Source organism: Crassostrea angulata, chromosome 4, assembly GCF_025612915.1.
Source record: "Crassostrea angulata isolate pt1a10 chromosome 4, ASM2561291v2, whole genome shotgun sequence".
Taxonomy (NCBI): Eukaryota; Metazoa; Mollusca; class Bivalvia; order Ostreida; family Ostreidae; genus Magallana; species Magallana angulata.
In genome coordinates, this window is record NC_069114.1 from 715,522 (window position 1) to 738,351 (window position 22,830).

General features: G+C 35.9%; 2 pseudogenes; one reads left to right on the plus strand and one right to left on the minus strand.

The window, feature by feature from the left end:
• Positions 1–20: 20 nt before the first annotated feature.
• On the minus strand, positions 21–4,853 carry LOC128179530 (myb/SANT-like DNA-binding domain-containing protein 4; annotated as a pseudogene).
• Positions 4,854–16,418: 11,565 nt separating this feature from the next.
• LOC128180481 (uncharacterized) lies at positions 16,419–18,999 on the plus strand (annotated as a pseudogene).
• The last annotated feature ends 3,831 nt before the right edge of the window (positions 19,000–22,830 follow it).

Sequence of the window (22,830 nt, forward strand, 5' to 3'; positions counted from 1 at the left end):
TTTATATACCAACATCTGTGATGAATAGTTGCTGAAAAACTGTGACAGAAATTACCGTTACTGACAGACAGATGAACAAAAGGACAGTCATGAGACAGACAGACACACAAGGGTAAAACAGTATAACCCCTTCTCCTTTGGAGCGGAGGTATAAAAAACATTGGTCTCACAGAGGGTGGAAGTTTCAAGCAAGTATAAATGAAATTATTAATTAAAACTCAGACAAAAGATTACAAACAGATTGAACATTTGAAGAAGAAAACAAAGCATAAAAGTTCTTCAAAATCTCGAGCCTCTCTTTTTCAATTTCCAGTCTCTGCTTTTTGATTGAAAGCTTCTCCTCCTCAATTTCAATGAGGCGCCGAGATCCGTAGCTGTACTCATTAAATGTTTGAGCTTTCCGTTTTCCTTATAAACGGGAAATAAATCTTATCTCGATATAGAGTAATGCCAGAACATTTTTTTTTATCTTTTTAAAATCTTAATATAAACTAGAAATTTTTTATTTTTAATTAGGAAAAAGCTTTTCACATATGTAAGGCAAAATAGAATTGTGTTTCTGTTTTGTGTTTTTCTTGTTTTCATACCTTTAGAAGTAGACGGTTCTGACAAAGAAGATTCTTCTGTGAAGTTAAAGGAAATTTTAAAGAAAACTAGCAAGAGGTACCTTGAGCTTGCAAGTTTACAAATGATACACCCCGTTAAGAAAATATCATAATTCAAGTAAATTAAGAAATAAACAGCACTGAGAAAAGTTCATTGATGATTTTTTCACATTGCTGTATATTACTTATATTAACATTTGAGAATGGCAAATCCATCAGAATCATTAACATAATGATGATCTTACATTTTCAATATTGCAACCATCATGTGTGTGCAATACATGCAATCATTGACATGATAACACAGACCGGGAACACAGGGAAAGACAGACGGACAAGGAGATTCCTATTTAACCCCCCCCCCCAATCTTTGTTTGCAAGGAAATATAATCATATTTGCAGTGTGTATAATTATATCAATCTGATTAAAATCAGATCTGCGATCCTCTCCGACTAATTCGATGTTGCCACACAAGAGATCTTTGTGTAGCGACATTGAATTTGTTGGAGCGGATCGCAGATCTGATTTTAATCAGATTGATAATTATATTTGCTTAAACTAACAATTATAAGCATTTTGATAAATTTTGCACTTTTCTTGGGCAGAATGACCAATTTCAGTTTAATACCAGTATTTCAAAATGTTGAATTGTTTAAAGAATACTAAACATAGGATATATACTAACCTTCAGATTGAGAGACGACTGGCACATCACTATTAGTGTCTAGATTTTCAAGTTCTTCAGCTGGAACTAAAACAAATGTTGTTCTTTATTTATTTATTTAGTCATACTTTTAACCAGAAGCCTCTTGGTTACATTAATGATATTTTTTAAAATTTACAATGCAGAAAAAAAGACAATAAACCCAACCTTTGCAGTTAATGAACATAGCCATGCAAAGCTCTTTGATGGATAAAACCTTGAATAATCTAAGTCTTGACAGAAATAATAAGTTGTTTTTCTCCTTCATTATTAATCACTTACTCCTAAGGTATAATAATGCAACTCCATATCTTAGAAGACTGATCATGTAGAACAGACAGACAGACAAAGAGATGAACAGAATGCTTCCAAAAAGACCCCCCTTCCTAAAACTTCATATGTGGGGGTATAACTACTGTAACTATTCATAGTGATAAACCAACATGATCAATGATAGTGAAGTATCATGGCAACTTATAACCTTACCCTCAGTGACAATAAATGGCTGTATCTCAAGGCAACTTGGTTTTTGGGACATCTGAAGGGAAGACCTGACTTCACTGGTGTCCACCCCATCCTCAATTCCAGATATGGCTGACTGAGGAATCAACTGCAATATCTAAAATTTTCATGGAGTTGAAAGTACATATTTCCTTACTATAGTCTGACAATTTACAATTCATTCCATAAAGAAAAAGGAGTTATAAATAAAGCATCCTGTCAGAAGCATTTGAAAAAAAATCATTTTCATTTCATCTTCATTTTTTTGTAAAGCAAATGATTCATAATTAATAAAAATTTTATCAACAATATCATTTAGATTTAAATTGGATTGATGTTGGAGACAAAACAAGGGAGAAATAAAACAGCATGCAAACATAACAGTTATATTAGTTGATACTAGAACTTGGAGACCTACCTTAAAACACTACTTGAAAACATGTGCAGTAGTGATGGGATTTGAACCCATTATCTCCTAAGACAGTTATATACATTTAGGGTACATAAAAGGACAGACAACATTGGCGGATCCAGAGGGGGGGTTCCGGGGGTCGGAACCCCCCCTTTCTCTGGGACATACGAATTTTTTTTAAAACGTTTAGTGCCTATTTAAAGACAATTTTCCCATTTATAATAGAAATACTGTAATTATCTCAAATAAATGTTTTTAAAAATGCTTATTTAAAGAATTTTGTACTGCGTCCCATAATTTTGTTGTTATGACGACAATTGCTTTTACCATTGTATTACACACGTACCATCTATTCAGCACATAAATTATCCCCATTTATTTGTCATATCCTTTCATTTAGATCTTTATTTAAGAAGGCAATCGATAGGACTCAAAATCGATAAATAGTTCAGAATTTAAAAACATCAAAGACATAAAAAAAATTACCTAAATATCCATTTTTATAATAGTTTGTCGTAATTAGTCTGAGTTATTTTTTGCTTCTTAGTGTTTCTTTCCAGTCAAGCATAGACGCACTTTTCTCATTGCTGAAGACTTCGGTTTCTTGTGGCTAGATAGTATGCAAATCTTCCTTACCTAAACCAAAACGGCAAAACGCTCAATAATGCAGTGCACTCTGCTATTGAAATAGATGTGAAATAGATAATGATGAGATAAATGTTTATAAAATACAGTTGTATACGCACGGAAAACGTTCAAAAGGTCCTTGTTTATTGACAAATGATGAATTTTGCACATTTTGGTTTTCATCAAATGGAACCCCCCCTTTTCCAAATTGCTGGATCCGCCTCTGGACAAGGACTTACACAGAACAACATATGTTCACGAGAGATTGTCAGTGAAGCATCAATACTGGTTAGTTCATACTTACCCACAATGATCTGTCTTCTCGGACATTTACAAATTTCAAGCATTCATTCACTAAATGACAGAACCTTAGCATGTAGCTAAATATTAATTTTATATCATATTGTCAATTATACCCCCAAAACAATACCATTTGGGCTTTTGTAATTGCTAAATCAATGGACCAGTACACACAAATTGACACAATAACAGCTTGTCTTTGTATGTTACACCATGGATATCTTCAACTTGAAGTTTATCATTTCATTGTTACGGACCTACCTTAATATCCTTGTAAGGATCACTTGTAACAAATTAACATATGAATACAACAGTATGAAATACTTCTTGAAGGTTTGGATTGCCTTTTAACACTGTAAAGATTGAAATAGAATAATGGCATGTTCAACAAACTTTCTCCTCCCAAGGCTATAACATGGGGAGCTGTGAAGGCCCTCCTCCAGTTTGCGTCAAGTTTTTCCTCCGTTGAGCTTCCTTCTTCTTGACGGCAGACTGCATGTCTTGCCACTTTTTTTTTACTTCCACTACCCCTCTTGTGCACTGCAGACTTACGGCGTTTACTCTACATATGTGCACAATTGCATATGAAAAGAGCACAAACACTCAGTGTACTTGTACAAGTATTTAGATTAGAAGGTGTTAAAGTATCATGGTAATAAGTATCAATTGAAATTTCTAAACTCGAAAAATTAACAATAATCAGAGAGTAATGATAGCCATCAATCTCTACCTGTCTACCTGCTTTTATTCTGACCAATACTTGTGAAGAGGAACATTTCTAACTGAAGACTGAAGAGCTACTTTCCCCAATTCACAACACAAATGCATGTAAATAGTCTACCAATTTTTAGCCACTTACAATAGGCTTGCAAATTAGAAATATCTACAGCTGATCTAAACATATGAACTTCATGATTTCATAATTATAATGTAATATTGTGTGACTAATGTCATTTTCTTTCTATGAAACCTATAATTATTCAGAAATACAATGTGTTCTGTATATGTGTTTATTGTCAGCTGATATTCTGAATTGTGATTACAATAACTGTTAAATTCAAGAATCCGCAATGCACAAATCCATAAAACACTCAATGATAAATAATTATTAATGAAAAATCCATAAATGATGGACTAACACATTACTACATAAACAGTAAAATGGTATTTTTGATCTAGATAGTGATTATCTTCATGATCTCCGATTATAAAATCGACCTACTTCTCTGTCACCGACTCCCATGCCATTGTCTTCATGTTGTTAGTCAGACACGGTGAGAACTTTCCATACAAAACCTTGTAGCTAGTTCCCACCGCGTCCACTAATACCTCCACCTCCACATCGCTAAAATTTGCCTTTCTCTGCTTATTCGCGTCCATCTTTCTTTAGTTTTAAACCGGCAGACGATAAACCAAAAAATTCGCGCACTTCTATGAAGTGAAACTAATTATTGCGCATGCGTACGAATAAATCGTACACCTAAGAATTCGTAACCTACGTCTACGTCTAAGAGTAGCTTAGTAAATACCATTTTACGTATTCGTAACTTCAATCTTACGTCATTCGTAACTTCTACGTCTACGTCTACGTCTACGAACTTTAGTAAATATGGGTACAGGAGTGCATAAAAATGGCGGTACGTCAATTTCTCTAAAATCTGCTTTCCAGGTAGGTGGGATGTCATCGTTTTCATCATTTCAGTCGTCGGAAGTTTCCGAGTCGTAATCAAATGGACTCTCATTGTCGGTCTCTCCTTTATCTGAGTCTGTGTCGGAGTCAGAAAGACTCCGAAAAATATCTGAATTCGCCATAACAGGCGTCTTTGAACAAATTCTGCTGAGACTCAAAAACCTTGCAGATCTACGTCATCAATGCTCAAACTGACGTTAAAAACTGTTTATGACGTAATATTTCATACAATAAAAAATTCGTTTACGTTTTAGATAAGTTAATATGTTTTACGGTGCGACCGTTGGGGCGAGCGCAGCATGTGATCAATCAATGAATTATAATAAATCAATAAAAATAAAATTAACAACGTAAAATTTGAATACCAAAAAATAAAACATACCTATTTTTCGGTAAATTTTCATTATTCATAGTTTATAAGATTTGTTATAATTTATTTATTTATAAGTAGAACAGTAGTTTAATCTTAGATACAATGTTGTTGAATAATAAAGATTTAAATATATGAATATTCATTGCACTGTATCTCCTCCTTAAAAGTCATTGTAACGTCAGTTCATCCCCCTTTTTTGCAGAAGACATTTTTTCTTAAACCTACATATAAAACTTGACTTATCATAGAGCTCCCCCCCCCCCCCATGTTAAAAAAATAATATTTCATTTTTTCCTAATTTACACATAGAAAATCGACTTATCATGGATTTGCCCCCCGATCCACTTTTAAAAAAAAAATTAATGTTTGATAATTTTTTTTTTAATTTACACTTAAAAATATTTGCTTATCATATTAAAAGAACATGGTGCCCCCCCCCCCCCCCCCCCCATGTTATAAATGGAAGTGACAATGAAGAAACCATTGAACTGCTAAAGAGCTGAAGGATTAGAATTTTCATGATTTTTTTTTTCTTTTTGCTTGCAAAGATTTTTTGGATGATGAGGCTGCCATCCACCCACCAACTCCCTTTTAAAAAAAGGCGATGCTACGTGTACGTTCCAGGAATTTACCGTACTTATAGTGAATAAAATAAATGTGAGCATTCATCCAAATGAGTGCAATTTACAACTGTTTCCTGTATCTGAAGAAATGTCCTTATTCTTCAGCTGTTCTTTAGCTTAGCCTTTGCAAGATTTTGAGAGGATTATGGTCATTTCAGCACTGAGATTTACAATAACTTCAATTAGAGTAATTTCCCCTTATCAGTGCTTATTGTGACGTCAAAGCTGACGTTGGTTAAGTGTCGCCTGACTCTTAATAGCGAGCGCAGCTCGCCGGCGCGCAGCGCCGGCTAGCGAAGCGAGCTATAAGAACCAGTGTGCGCGGGAAAAAGAACGAGCTAAACCTACAGTTCATCAAACAAAATTTTTTGTCTACGTCCCATGATGCTCTCTAATGTTTTCACCCGTGGTGCTATGCCAAAAATGGCCGACTTTTAACTCGTAATTTACGGTGACTTAAAGTTTGAAGACACGTTTTGAGTACCGCATATGCTTTGGCGAGACTCAAAAGATTTGTTACATGCTTCCATACCTTCGTATTGAGTCGAGAAACGTAAACAAAGACGAACAAAGTCATGGATGACGTCACAGTGCACTCGCGCCATATTTCCCGCGATAAATTTAGAGGTGGATCAAACATCTGTAATGAGTGTACTGGCTATTTCAGTATAGTCTGCGATACTTGCCTCCTTGACAAATGATTTGTTTTTAATCTTTTTTGATATAGAGATTTTATATATATATATATACTAGCAAGAGCCATACTAACTGTCATATCGATCCATTTTTAAGCTAATTGTGCATGCATGTACAGTAGGCAGGTAAGTATGTGAGTATGGGGGGGGATAAACAATAGGACATTTTGAACTAAATAAAAAGGAATAAAATGAAACAATAAACAGGAAAAAAAAATATGTAGATATTGCATATAGTAAGACCATTAAATTTAAAAGTGGGAAATTACACATCTACAAACAGGTAACGGTCTCTTTCTCTCTCTCTCTCTCTCTCTCTCTCTCTCTCTCTCTCTCTCTCTCTCTCTCTCTCTCTCTCTCTCTCTCTCTCTCTCTCTCTCTCTGGGTAGGGGGTTGCGCTGTATGTATCATGACCATTAAAATTAGTACCTTTGGCATACTCATTGTAGAGCAATACTCTCAAAAAAAATTTGACGTTCGTTGATACCTAAATAAAACTATAAGTTGACAGTGATGCAAGGTATGTGTAATTCTTGCTGCGCTCGCCAGAACAGTAGCACCGTAAAACATATTATTTAAACCTCCCCTGAGAAATAAAAGTACGCGAAGTGTACTGTTTTATTTCTTAAAAAAGCATGATGTTCTTAAAATAACACATCTTATATATGCTTCTCAAAAGTTGTACTTTGATTCTCGCGAGAACGTGAGGTTGGAAACCATTAGTACTATGAATTGTGGGTCAAAATTTACTGACTCCGAAAAAATCTATCGGATCAATGTGTAAACCTTTGTGACGTCACTCAATTATCTTTGATTGAGAGTGTACTGAGGTGAACTTTAGAGGTACCGTTGACTGTATGTCGTATAGTAGGCTCATACATCGTTATTGTTTTTATTGTCTTGCTGATTCTCGTGAGAGTGTGAAGTGGTGAAAATTGCCATGATTACAGGGAACTACTGGGACGATTAAAACAATGCATTACTGGTCCGATTTACTGACGCCAAAAAAATCCGTTGAATGAATATGCAACTAGTCCGAATTATCTATTCACACACGCCTTGCCGGTGTAATGAAGAATAATGACCCCCGTAGAATAATGACCGGGGGTCATTTTTCGACGTAGAATAATGACCCCCCTAGCTGAAGAATAATTGGATTTTTCTGAAGAAAAAAGACCCAGGGGTTATTTTTCTTCATGTTTAACATGAAGAAAAATGACCCCCATAAAAAATGACCCCCCCCCCCCGTAAACATGAATAGAAATTGGTTACCCCGTATCCAAGATATGACTTTGAAATTACTTTATTTTTTACTCTGTTCAACTGATTTTGAAGTTATAAACACCGAACTTGTAAATAAATCGCTGTATATAGTTTTTCATATCCGTAGCAAGCACACGCAAAACACCCTTACATTGCCACAAATTGATTGTTAATAGTTACTTCACTTTTCTTGTCGACATACGGCGAGAAATGACGCAAATAAAGAAAAATTCATACACAATGAGGATATTGTTTGATAATTAACGAACGATAATCATTAAAGAATAATTGTTGTAATAATTAAAGCAATATTCATTGGTGAATGAATTGTCAATCGAAGAATGATACATGTATATATCTTTATGGAAAAAGACTAAGGGGGCAGGTAACGTAGGAATAAGAATACTTCTTATTTACATTTCTTGGGGAAAGTGATTTTTAAAAAATCTTCTGCGTTACTTTTGTTTTCTTCTACGTATAACATGAACATCAATATTCTAAACATCTATGATATTGTATCATACAGTACTGTATAATATGATATTGGTTTCTGTAATATAGAATTATATAACATGAAATAGATGATAGCTTGCATAGTTGATTTAACTATATTATAAATAAAATGCAGAGGTTGCTTTAGATGCAGAGCCTGATCTCCATTATCAAGGATGCCAAAGAAATCTCCTACCTCACTCAAACCTGCTTAATAGATAGATGTGGTTGTTGTTAAATGATACAACATGATTCCTATGATATAGTATTGTATGATATGAAACACTATTGTTTAATAGGATACAATATAATACAATATGTTTTATTGTAAAACGTTATATGAAACGATAAAATATTGTATCAATTTTTTTTGATATGCTATGATATGCTTTTGCATCATGGTTGTTTTGTATAGTATTGTATATTATGATACAATATTGTATAATATTATATTGCATTATTAATTAATTTTTTAATCACACGATACTATTACATATGATATTGCAATATATAATATTGCATCCTATGATATAATATTGTATATTCTATTATATTGTATCATACAGTATTGTATAATATAATATTGGTTTCTGTAATATAGAATTATATAACATGAAATTGTATATATGATATTGTAATATTAAAAACTATGGTATCATACGATATTGTATATTATATGATATTGGTTTATATGATGTATTATCATATCACATGAAATTGTATTTTATGATGTTGTAATATATATTATTGTATCATATGATACAATGTGCATAATGATTTTATGATATATTATTTCACTTATCCTATGATATTGTATCATTTGATATGATACATTTTTGTATCAAATAATATAATACAATATCATATTATGTATCAAATATGATACAATATCATACAATACAATAACATACTATTATATTTACATTTCCTTTTTTCACTCTATTAAATTGCATTAGTTAATTTGAGTGATATTTACACACAACATAGAAGACCCAATCACCAAATCTGGTGCGTATGAATACATTCAATATTCATTCGGTATTTCTAGAAGAACAAGAACTGACTCTTCTTGCGACTTCAAACCGGATTACGACCTTTGCATCTTTGCCCTAAGGTCAAAGTGGCCCTATGGGAACACCATAGATATATGTAAATGTAATTGTTAAGATGACAACTATACCCCGATGCAATACGTCAATATCTTGTTATAACGGAAGGATTTTTATTTTCTAAGATAAACCCCTTCTTTCACTTTAAGTTTATTTGAATATGAATTATAATTTCTGTTACTTTCTGTAAACTGCAGCAATAAAAATTACAATAGTGTAAAGACTACTTCACAAATAATAAAAAAAAATATACTGAAAAACTTTAATCTACAAGGGGGTCATTATTCTATAGGGGTCACTTTTCTTCATGTGGAGTGTGCTCATTTTTATGAAAATGACACTTATTCTTCAGGCAAAGGGGTCATTTTTCTACGTAGAATGATGACCGGGGGGTCATTTTTCTGCGTAGAATAATGACCGGGGGGTCATTATTCTACGTAGAAAAATGACCCCCGGTCATTATTCTACGGGGGTCATTATTCTTCATTACACCGGTAGAGCTCGCTTCGCACCGGCGCTGAGCGCCGGCGAGCTGCGCTCGCTATAAAGAAATAAAACGTAACGGAATTGAAGATTTATGTCATAATAAGTACAATATTAAAAGTGCGTGAAAATGCGTGATTGCGGGGAAACGGTATATATATATGCGTGATATTGCGTGACGTATAGGAAAGATAGTGGGTGAACTTATTAAGTATGTGAACATTGCAACGATTCGCCATTTAATTGATTAAGCTACATGACTTCAAAATTTAATAAGAGCATGTTTTGTTGTCACCATGGCCTTTTTAAGCCAAAATTAAGAATTACTACTAATGTTGTCGTAGTTCAGTTAAAAACATCTAACTAGGGTCGATAGTAATCGATTAAATTTAATTACTTTGGATTTAAAAAGTAATCAATTACAAGCTGATTACATCTTCTTCTTTTTTTATTTTTAGAAATAATCGATTACATTAGATTACTATTCCTTTTTGTTACCAAGATTACTTGTGATTACTTTAGATTACATTGTTTAGTAAGGGGGTCTCGTTTTTTCTGTGTTCAGGCTCACGAGGCTGCGACCGGTCAACAGGGGGTGCTAACTTCTCCTAAGTACACTGAACCTGATCCCACCGGCCTTTACCATTTTAGAGGTCCGTGTAGCTCTGCTTAGTATTTGTTTTTCGCTATATGGATCTTTTAGATGATTGACAGTTTGATATTTTCATCATCACCTTTATCAGATAGTTCTATGTTAAGTTACCATATACATCTTTTTACCGGGTAAAATATACAAATATAAAACTAAATCTGTGATATCTTTGTTATATTGAGTTGAGGGAAGCAACTGTTGTTAATGAATAACACATCATCAATTTATCTAAATGTTGAGTTTAAGGCCACAGGAAATATTTTATTCGTTTCTTGCTTTTGAGTAAATTCTGCTTCATGTGAATATAAGAATATTTCAGCCAATAATAGAGTTCCATTTTTTTTAAAGAAACAACTGTCGATGATTTCAAAAAGCCTAGGTTTTAATTTGTCACGGGAAATGGTTGTATAAATCATTGAAAACGTTTTAATGTTATTGCTTTTGGTAAGATTTGGTGACCTCAAAATTTCTAATAGCTCTATGGAGTTTTTAAGAATCCACATCTGATTCACACCGCTTCTGGAGTATATTTTTGTACAGTACGTTTGAAGTTTCTCCTTTACTACTGTAATAATTCTAATAAGGACAAACCAAAGATGCTTGGTAGAACCTTAACTGGAACACAATTTTAAATTATATAGATTATACAGAAAACGTATATCTGACTGTATTGGCAAGTGTTGAACTTAGACTACAAATCGGTATATTCCTTTACTACAATTGATAAAATGGTTGACCAAGCATGCTATGGAAATGATATCATTGTTGTTATAGCGGTACCTTAGCTGGCTACAACACACCTGAATTATTGTAGCTGCTAAAACACATATATCATACTCATTCCTTACTGAAACTATATCTCAAATTCAACCTTATTCATCTTATAACTCTTATGTATTATGATTTCAAGCCTTTTAAATAGTTTTACTTATTACTTAAAGTAGTATAAAAATATCGTGATTACAGGCCTTTTTTAAAGTTATTTAAATAAATAACGATTACTTAAAAAAAATGAACTCATCAACCTGTAATCGTTTACAGTTGATAACAATTACCTATTACGATTACCCGATCCCTGCAGCGAACCTGCCAAGCTTCTTTTTTTTTTACACTGACAGTTTCCCGCAGAGTCAGAAAACTTCAGAAATCTAGACTTATGTAAATGTATTGTAACGGTGAAAGATTTGGCGTTCGGTAACTTCAAAGGGATGTAACTAAGGAGACTAGAGTGGACTCTCCCAGAATGCTGGTTACCCCTTTGACGGGTGGAACGACCCAATCTTATATAAGGACGCGCTGAGAGTTTCTCAGGGAGAACTCGTCTAGCAGCAGAAGAGACAAGACGTCCAAGAAGAAGAAGCGAAAGAGAGAGAAAGAGCAAGGGTCGAAGTGAGTAGCACCAGTGGGTAGAGAAGTCGAGAGGAATTGTGGTGGGGTACCAGGAGAAGTAATCCTGAATAAGGGTGAAATGACCTGGTACTCCACGAACACAATAAGAACTCTGACAAGTAACACGGTGCAGGGTGCCCGGCTCTAGGACACGTACACACACCTCGCCTTACATTGATTATTTTGTTTTAAATCCAATCATTAATACTCAGGCAGAGTAAAGGAAAATTATTAATATATATGATACCCTATTCCCTTGAAAAGAACTCAGTAGATAACACGTTACATTTTGGTGGCAGCCGGTCAAGGGATAGGGTTAATTTGATCGTTTGATTTTTGATAAATTAATCATTGTGTTTGAAATTTTTGTTTTTGTGTGTGGTTAACGTATTTTTGTGACTTGGTGTAGCTGGTGACTGAGTGCAGTTGGTAACCGAGTATAGTTTTGGTACCGTGTATTGGTACCGAGTGAAGTAAAGTTACCAGGTCGCATTGAAATTCACTGTGTTCTGTGCACTAGGATACTGTGTGCAGGAGAAAGGGTACTGTGTTCTGTGCACCGGGATACTGCGTACAGATTTAAAGGTACTGAGTGCTAACAGTATTTTAGAGAGCAGTTCCCGTGAACAAGGTACAACGAACCGTGATCAGTTTGAGACAGTAGGTGAATCAGTACACATTTAAAGATGGATGTTGAGCAGGAGTTGTTAGCAGATCTTGAGAAGATCGATGCGGAGAGACAAAGGTTGAAAGAAAAGTTACAGATGATGATGCATAAGCAATCTCCTGCCAAGATGACCAAGTCATCTCCGGTGAGTGACTTGAGTTATACAGATGCAGGTGCACAAAGACCGCAAGATGATACCACCGCGGAGTTGAACAGACGATATTTGCATGGAAGTCCAAGTTATGAATTATATGGACCAGATGAAAAGGGTGCACGTCCAAAAGTTAGAGCATGTGATCTATGTGAAGATATGTCTACACTGCGGTCTACGGAGGGAGATAAGGAATTCTACCAAAGGACTTCAACACCTGGTGTCCATTTCTCGTCGCCAGAAACCAGAAGCACGTCTACGCCGACAAGCGTTACTTGGAGCTTGGCTAAGGACAGTTACACAATCCCTAGTATACCGAGGGCTTGGGGTCCTAATATCACACCTATGAAAAATGAAATGATTGATAATCAGCAGTTTGGAAAAACTGTGATGAAGCCAGCTACCTTCGATGGCACTGGTTCGTGGATTGATTATAGAGCGCATTTTGAGGCATGCGGTAACATAAACATGTGGAATGACAAACAAAAGGGCCTTTACCTTGCTGCATCTCTGCGAGGACAAGCTCAAACGGTGTTGGGGAATATGCGTCAAGACAATGCATGGGCTTATAGGAACCTTTGTGAAGCGTTAGAGGCAAGGTTCGCCCCAGCAAACCAAACAGAATTGTACAGGGCTATGTTAAAAGAGAAGCGCCAAAAATCAACTGAAACATTGCCTGAACTAGGTGAGAGCATAAGACGTCTGACACATTTAGCTTACCCTAGTGCACCATGTGAGGTCACAGAAATGATAGCCAAGGATCAATTCGTTGATGCGCTCACTGACTTTGACATGAGGTTAAGAATTCAACAGTCAAGACCTAAGTCGCTGAATGAGGCTATACGACTCGCCGTAGAGATAGAGGCATTTTGTAGGGCTGAGCGACAAAGACGCGACATAAGCTACGCTAGGGGAGCCTCTGGAGAAAAACCAGATACACAAGAAACTAATGTCAGAGGTAAGTTCAAAGAACTGAGAGATGAACTAAGGGCATCTCTTCGAGAACTTGAGCTCAAGATAGCGGCTTTAACAGATAGCAATTCAAACACGACAACTACATACACGATGAACACTGAGAGTAAACAGAGTAATGACAGTTTCCCTTACAAGTGTCATAACTGTGGTACAAGAGGACACAGGGCAAGAGATTGTTTAGTCAAGAAAAAGGCAGTAAGTAAGCAAAGTATGTCTCAAGGACAGAGTTCTAAACCAGGTTCAAGCTTTCTTACTCAGACTTGCATCGATGATCAGTCAGGTCTATTTGTAAAAGTAACCGTTAATGGTATACTCTGTAACTTTTTAGTTGACACTGGAGCTAGTTTGACGATTCTTTCTCATAAAGTTTATGAGACCATTACAAAATCCAAGGGAAATGCACTTGCTCCAAGTACCCAGAGCATCATACTAGCTGATGGTGCACTGTTACACGCTAAAGGAAAATGTAATCCTCGGATTAACATTGGTAACTCGGAATTTGAATTTACGACTGTAGTAGCTGACATCAATACTGATGGAATTTTGGGTTTGGATTTCTTGAAGAAGAATAGATGTTTGGTAGACGTGGCATCAGCTAAGATGTATATCGCAGAATCAGAACATGAGCTGCAACAGAAGGGACATTTGGGGTGTTTCAATGTCAGCTTGAAAGAAACTGTATGCCCACCACCTAGCAGTGAGATGAGATGTTCTGGCCCGTTGTCATTATCCTCAAATAAACAGAAGAGAGAACTTCGCGTTATTTATCCGCCTGAAGACTTGAAAAAGCAACGATTTGAATGCAGTCAGTGTGACAAAGCCTTTGCCAAATCTTCACTTCTCGTTCGACACCAGAAAAGAGTCCACTGCTCGAAAGACACGGTAAACGCACCAGAGACATCCAGTAGTTTTATGAATGCTGTCGTCACAGAGTCAGATGATGACCAAGAATGGCTTGAAGACCCTGGTGACCTTATCTATGAGCCCAACCTTGAATCCGGCAGGACCATTCGCAAGAAGACGTCTCCTTCACTGCCTGGAGTCAAACGCAAGGCATCCGAGCAAACACCAGACAAAGAAACGCCTACCTCATCAAGTGTGAGTGCAGAGACAACTGGACATCAAGAGGCGCCCTTGATTCCATTCCATTGTCCCTGCTGCAAGACACAAGCTACCACAAATGACGCTAGCACACAGACAGATGAAAGCAGTCACCAAAGAACAGTGCGAGTTATCAGAAGATATCAGAAGGACGGAGAAAGTGTTGAGAGATTCGAGGAGGACATTTGGAACGCATGAGCCTGTGTTGAAGAATGTAATGTGACAAGGAAACATTGTTTTAAGTTGATAGTCCATATTGTTAGTGCTCTTGTTTGTTTTGATAATTTTGTTATCTGTGGGGAAGGATAAGATATTCCTGTTTCAAGACACTTGATTTTTACCCCATTGTTATTTTTGTATTAAAATCAATCACTTTTAACTTGAAAAAAAAATATGTTAATAAAGAGAAAAATTCTTTGTACTCTGATCATTGGACATGCGGGACGCATGTATATCGAGGCGTGGGTAGTGTAACGGTGAAAGATTTGGCGTTCGGTAACTTCAAAGGGATGTAACTAAGGAGACTAGAGTGGACTCTCCCAGAATGCTGGTTACCCCTTTGACGGGTGGAACGACCCAATCTTATATAAGGACGCGCTGAGAGTTTCTCAGGGAGAACTCGTCTAGCAGCAGAAGAGACAAGACGTCCAAGAAGAAGAAGCGAAAGAGAGAGAAAGAGCAAGGGTCGAAGTGAGTAGCACCAGTGGGTAGAGAAGTCGAGAGGAATTGTGGTGGGGTACCAGGAGAAGTAATCCTGAATAAGGGTGAAATGACCTGGTACTCCACGAACACAATAAGAACTCTGACAAGTAACACGGTGCAGGGTGCCCGGCTCTAGGACACGTACACACACCTCGCCTTACATTGATTATTTTGTTTTAAATCCAATCATTAATACTCAGGCAGAGTAAAGGAAAATTATTAATATATATGATACCCTATTCCCTTGAAAAGAACTCAGTAGATAACACGTTACAGTATTGACCATTTCTCAATCACCTGAAAACTCTGCCCTTCCCGTGTTTTATTCGCTTTATCCTCATTTTGTTTTGTGTTAGTTGTGTTAGTTCAGTTTAAATAACAAATAATTTACAGCCCAACCCCACCTAGGGGCTGTTTGTCGGGCTCCCCCATGGTCGGAAGACTCAAGTATATTTTAATTCTGCTAGTGTATTCATGGTATATTAGTCAGCTGCAAACCCTAATGTGCTCTCGCAAAGGTTTGTGTCTTTTAATTATCAGATCTTGCAGGGTTTCATCACAGTTTTCTTGCCTTCGTTCTTAGAATCAAATCACTCAGAGCTTGTTGGGCTCCTTCTAGGATTCTTTGATATTGTATAGGTTTGTTGAGTAGCCACAAGTAAATAGTTTAGTTTACGAACAGCGCGATCTTAAGATGTATATGATTCTCTGTACTTACAACAGTTTTAAATTCAATAATTTCTATTAATTGTAATACCAATAATAATCTCCTAGGCAAATTGCCTTTCAATATACAGTTCAGATGCAAATAAAAACAAAATTCACTGTCTTATCTTTCTTGTAAATACCATTCAGTATGTGAAATATTTTGATAGGAATAAGTACTGCAGCGAGAATTGGCAGAATGGCTATGGCGTCGCCCACGATACTGACCGTCTGTTTTACTTACGCTATTATAGATTATTATAAAGGGTTGAGGAAGAGCCGTGAAAAGGAAAATATAGAGGTGTTTGGGTATCAATAGCAAGGGAAATGTGTTAATACTGAAAATATATTAAATAAAATAAATTTAACATACTTTTTGAGGAATGATAGATTGACGTTGACGTGATATATGGATGTCCTGCGATACAATCAGTAGCTATGCGCTTTATGCACAGGTTGATAAAACAATCAATTTTGCGCCAAACAGCATGAAGTTTGGAATGTAATTGTAACATCTTTATCAAAGTATGACGTCATAATCATTTCAAATGTTCGGCTGAGAGATTTAATATTAACCCCTTCACGGTGACTGCGGTACTGCTCTTTTGCAGGGCAAAATGACATAGTTTGGTGAAATATGACGTAACGTCAATTGTTTCATTTACGTCATTTAATTATCTACCAACTGAAATTTCGGCAAAGTATATCATTTTGCCCTGCAAGATAGCAGTACCGCAGTTATCGTGAAGGGGTCTATTGCAGCCTTTGAAATGGCGAATTACTCGGTGTCCGTTTCTTGAAGATTTAGATAGACTGACATTTCAATCATCAATATCACCCCTGCGAATGTTATTGTCATTCAAATTTTAGACCACGTGGTTTTATTTGACCCTTTCAGTTTCGCAGTAAAAATCGTACCTCGTGTATAAAGTCTATTTCACAGTATCTAGGTTCTAGTAGTCAAATATGAAATCTAAAGGTTTATTGATTTTAAACTGTATCTTCATTAATTGGTGAATAAAATGTGTTCTAGAAATAAATGTGACTATACAAAAATCAGTTTTTGTCTGCTGTTGTAACAACTAACTAAGAGATCCCTCCTGAGGATTAATTTTCGATCTGCGCCTGACCTAGTAATAACATCAATAGTGAAACAGACTATACCATTTTATGCAGAATGTTGCTTGAAAATGGCTCGATATACTAAGTTTTAATGCAAAACAGACACACATTATTTTTTTTCAAACATGGTATTGCACACCACAAGCATCAAACATGGCTATGATTTTATTAAGCAACCCAATGTTTATATTTTAAACCACTCTACACGTGTTTGAACACGAACGGTAACTCTGTTCTGAATATTATCGTTTAAATAAATAACCGCTAGATGGTAAAATAAGACATACATCTTGAAAGCTTTTCCCGTTCTATCATAAATCAAAATAGGATATGATATGAAAAACGACCAGTACTTACGTATTTTGTTAATATTATCCGAACACTTATACTTCCGCTCGAAATTTCACAGGAACTGAACAAATATCAGTGAAGTCTCGTGAACTTTCATTCGAGCACCTCTGGATTTATTACTTAATTAGCAACGATAAAGAAAACATTCCGAACACATTCGCAGGGGTGAATATTATCGCATATTGGAGCTTGTCTCAAATATGCGCATTTATATCAGTAACTATTAGCCGGATGTTTTGAGTACGATCGGGTTGGGTTTTAACGGGTGTTTTTACATTAGTTACTTACCTTCTAGAATAATCCCCTTTCTAAAACAATCGTGGACTAGGTCAGACGTGGTAAATTTGCTAAAATTATAATTGTTTACATAATCTTGCTTTTGTTGGCTGTTATAACAAAGCATTCAACTCATATTGGGTAATTTTGTAATCTGCCAGAAAGATTTTTGATCGATTGAATTTATTTACATGGTTTTTATTTATGTTCTGCTGAAACTCCTTGATGGTATGATAGTCAGAACGGAATGCAGCAGTACTCAAAAATCGTTCATTTTATCTGTTAAGTATTTACTATTTTTGCTAATTTTAATTAGTTCTTATTATTCCGAGCAAAATGCCGAAAACGAAAAAAAAACCCGGATTTGTCAGCGACGAGGAGCCAGCGTGGGAGCCGGAGACAACAGAGGTCCGAGAGGACAGGGCGTGCACGCAGCAGCACAGCAGCAGAGCATGTAGCGCAACCTCCGGTGGAGAATCAGATGGTGCCTTCCCATTCCCCTCAGCCCTCCACAGCACCCATGATGGTGGCGCCATCCGTCACAGTGCCAGGACCAACAAATGCTATTGGCTCATTCCAGCAAGAATTGGCAGAAATTGCACAAGGTACTAACATTGGTGCTCAATCTCAGCCTTTAATGTTTGGCAATAACTTTAGTCAACCTGTCATTAACAATTCAACCCAAGTAGATTTAGGTTACTATGTAGATAATGCAACTAAACAATTAATTGTCAATGGGGAATACGTTTATTTAGCCACCCTGCATGTGTGTGATGCTAAAAGGCTACAACTATCCACATTGTCAGTGGACTGCCAAGCCCAAACACAATCATACATTGACAACCATTGAGAAATGGACAGATGCCTTTATCATTTATGCATGCATATATCTTACAGCCCACCCTAGCAAAACGCACCAACTATTCAAATACATGCATGACGTTAGGTTTGCGGCCGAAAAATCGCAGGGTTTGGTCACTTAAGATGAGCAATTCAGGCTTCGGATGGCAATTAACCCATAAAATAACTAGGGGGGTAAAAGATAGCAAATTGTGGCTGGTGTATATGACACCCGTGATTCAGTCCAATACAAATCGCCCATCAATTTCGCCAAACAATTGCTTTGATTTTAACAAAAAAGATTCTTGTACCAGAATCCATTGTGCATATCTGCACCAGTGCATCAGATGCAACAATAAACATCCATTAACTCGCTGCATGGACACTCACACTCCTACACACCCAAATGGTCAGTCATTTCGTGGACAATAATTTACATTAAGACCGTCTCAGTTTCAGTCCACCAATCAACAAAGGCAAGTCTTACCACAGTCAAGACAATTTACACCTCAGCCAAGACATGTTACTCCACAATCAAGACATGTTACACCACAGTCAAGACAAATGGGCCCTGGGCGTTTCCCCACTAAAGACATAACAAATACTGGAACATTTAATTAACTACCAAGATAGAGAGGCAGCACATACTTTAAGGGGCGGTCTAGTTAACAGGTTTAAGTTGCAATATGAGGGTCCCCGGTTTCCAATTTTTAGTAGCAATTTAGTGTCAGCAAAGCAGCATCCACATGTTTTACAAGAAAAAATAGATAAGGAAATTACAGAGGGGCGAATGACAGGCCCCTTTCAGTCTCCCCTATGTTAAACGTTCATGTGCCCCCCAAAAGTATTATTCCAAAAGCTGATGGCGGTTGGCGAATGGTTATGCACCTTTCATACCCACCGTCTGCAAGCATTAATGACAACATTGACCCTATTCACACATCAGTAAAATACACATCATTCGACACAGTCATTCAAACAATAAGTCAAATGGGGAGAAGGACAATTATTGCAAAATCTGATATAAAAAACGTCTTTCGGTTACTTATCCCAGGGGATTTTAAATTATTAAGTTTACAGTTTCAAGGTAAATTCATCATTACTTAGATGATTTCATCTTCATAGGGAGTGCTAACACAAGTCAATGTAAATTTGTAATGCAAAAATTAGAGGAGTTGTGTTTAGAAATTGGTGTACCCTTGAACGCATATAAAACATTGGTTTACTCACCTCAGAAGACTTGTCTGTATTATAAAATAAGACAATTGAATGCAGAAACTGATAATATTAGGAAGATCGTGCAGGGTGTTTTTACTCGGTCAAAAGAGAGCAAGAAACCTAAACTCAGGTGGATATATCAAGTGTCGAGGGGTACCACAAAGGGTAATAGAATTAAAGGTCCTGTACAGGATAACTAAAAATAAAAGACAAATTAAAACAGAATCGTAAATGTAACGAACACCCCCTCCAATTTTTCTCGCAGCAAACATCTTTCGTAAATTTACATGTAAAAAGTGAATAAACATGGAGATACCCCCTTCGGTGTTTTTTTTTTTTTTTGCTTGTCGAGCCCTCACTCTCAAAAACGACACCACCCCTTATTTTCTAATAGAACTTTACAGAATCATTTTTGTTTAAATAAAACATTTGTGTTTTATTTGTTATTGTATCAAATAGATAAATACTTTGATAGGGAATGAGGATTATCATTGAAAACCTGCATGGCGATCCATATGTCTCGGTACTAGTATTTGTGTTTAAGATTTTAAAAATCTACAGGGTCAATATTTTTTTTTTATCTGTTGCAGTTTTCAAAAGAATGAAAGTGATACCATGGATACGACAATGTCCCCACGAGAAAGATTAGAGTTTTATAGAAATAAGAAACTTAAAAAACGACGACAACTAAAGCTAGCATCGTATTATAAAAACAAAACTGTCAAACAGACTGAGTATAAACAAACTTCTGATGCAATTAGAAAGCGCATGTACAGAGCAAAACAAACTGAAACGAGATAGAAGGAAACAGAACGAAAAAGAAAATATAGAAATTAATCGAGGAATAAAAACGTCGATCTCTCTGCGAACACGATAAATTCAAATGCAATGATAAGACATGCTTTTAAAAACAGAACAAGTAAACACAGAGTATTAAAGATATTAAAGGATTCGTTATTCCAATCATCAAAGAAGCGGTAAGCTACATTTGCAGCATATTTGAAAAATTTGAACTTTAACAACAAAAATTTTAATTGATGCTGATATCGTATTATCACCAGAAGATCAAAGTAAAAAATCAACAGAAAAAGCGGTTCTGCAAGATTTAAAAACAGCAATAGGCAGTTGCAATATGAAAAGATCGAAAGACTCGGTTACGTCTATGAACGTACTTGTTGCATCAATAAGTGGTGAACAAGTGACCCAAAGCAGATGTCGAAAAAAATCTAGCTAAAAAGCGGTCTTTTAAAAATTAAAAGCCCTATTTTGTTATACAGGCCCGGCTTAAAGACAGACACACATGCTGTTGTAGATATCATGTTGAAATAAAGGGTGCCTTCAAATCATGTATGTACTTTCGGAAAAAGATAAAAAAAAATGCAAATGACACTTGAATTGACGTCCATAAGCGATGTGGTAGATCACTCTAAAAAAAGTTTTACTTAGTAATCATTTTTTACTTAAAATCATATTAATAAGTAATAGGTAATTACTTAACATTTACTTACAATTTTAAAACAATTACTGAACTTCATGTCAATTACTAAATAAAAATATTTTACTTACATTTACTTAATGTGTAGAAATGTTTTACTAAGTAATTCCTTTTTACTGATTATTGTTATGAAAAAAGGGACAATCATTTACTAAAAACAAAACATGATTTACTAAGTAATTCCTTTACTGATATTTGTTATGATAAGGAACTATCATATACTTAACATGATTTACTAAGTAATTCCTTTACTGATATTTGTTATGATAAAGAACTATATCATATACTTAAAGCAAAAAAAAAAAAATTACTATATAAGTATATTTTGAATTATATAATTCTAAGATAGTCTCAATAAAAATTTCTATTATTACGAAAATAAGATCAACTTTAATCGCATGATGTTTCATTACATAAAAGGCAAAATGACCCCCCCCCCCCAGACCCCACGTATTACGTGAACACCAACCTGTCTGTTCTTTTGTTATGCTATATTTTTTTTCCTACGTTCAAATATCAGTTAACTTATATTGGAGTGTTTAAACCGCTTAATGTTGAATCATGAAGATTGAAGAATTTTTTCGTATGTTGTTCAGTGTTTGTTTCTACTTTTACTTTTGTTTCAATGTTAAGCTACGCGCGCGCTGATTGGTCGATCAATAGCTAGCCGCCAATTTTCACATTCGATGCTGCCATGTTGTCTGCCATCACCGAGATGGTAAAATGAATGAAAATAAGGGAATAAGGCTGTGCACAAGGTAAAAGAATGATTGCCAAAGGAGTGTTTACTTTTGGAATATCCACGGCTAAACAGAGGACGAATATAAATGAAAGAATCGAGTCTCAACACCCAAGGCCACTGCATGCACCATGGTCCATCTCGTGCATGATCATGAGCACGTTTTTGAAAAAGTAAGTGACGTAATGAGAATATATTCGTTGAATGGCAGTTTAAACAGTTATTGGAATATAAAACGAAAGACTGTGATCTTTTATAATGAGTTTACACTGGCGTCGGAAGCAAATTGAAAGTGGGGGGGGGGGGGGGGGGGCTAGACTAATCCTCAGAAAATTGAGGAAAAAAAACTAATTCCCAAAATCATAGAAATCCTAATCCATGCGCGGGGAGGGGGGTATACCTATACTTACCAAATTTTTTTTACCCAAAACATGAAATTCCTAATCCGTGGAGGGAGGGGGGCTAGTATGCCTATGACTCCAACTTCTCAATTTTTCAAGGTAAATTTAGGAACAATTATCATTGCTGCGAGAAAAAGTGGGGGGGGGGGGGGGGGGGGGCTGAACCCGG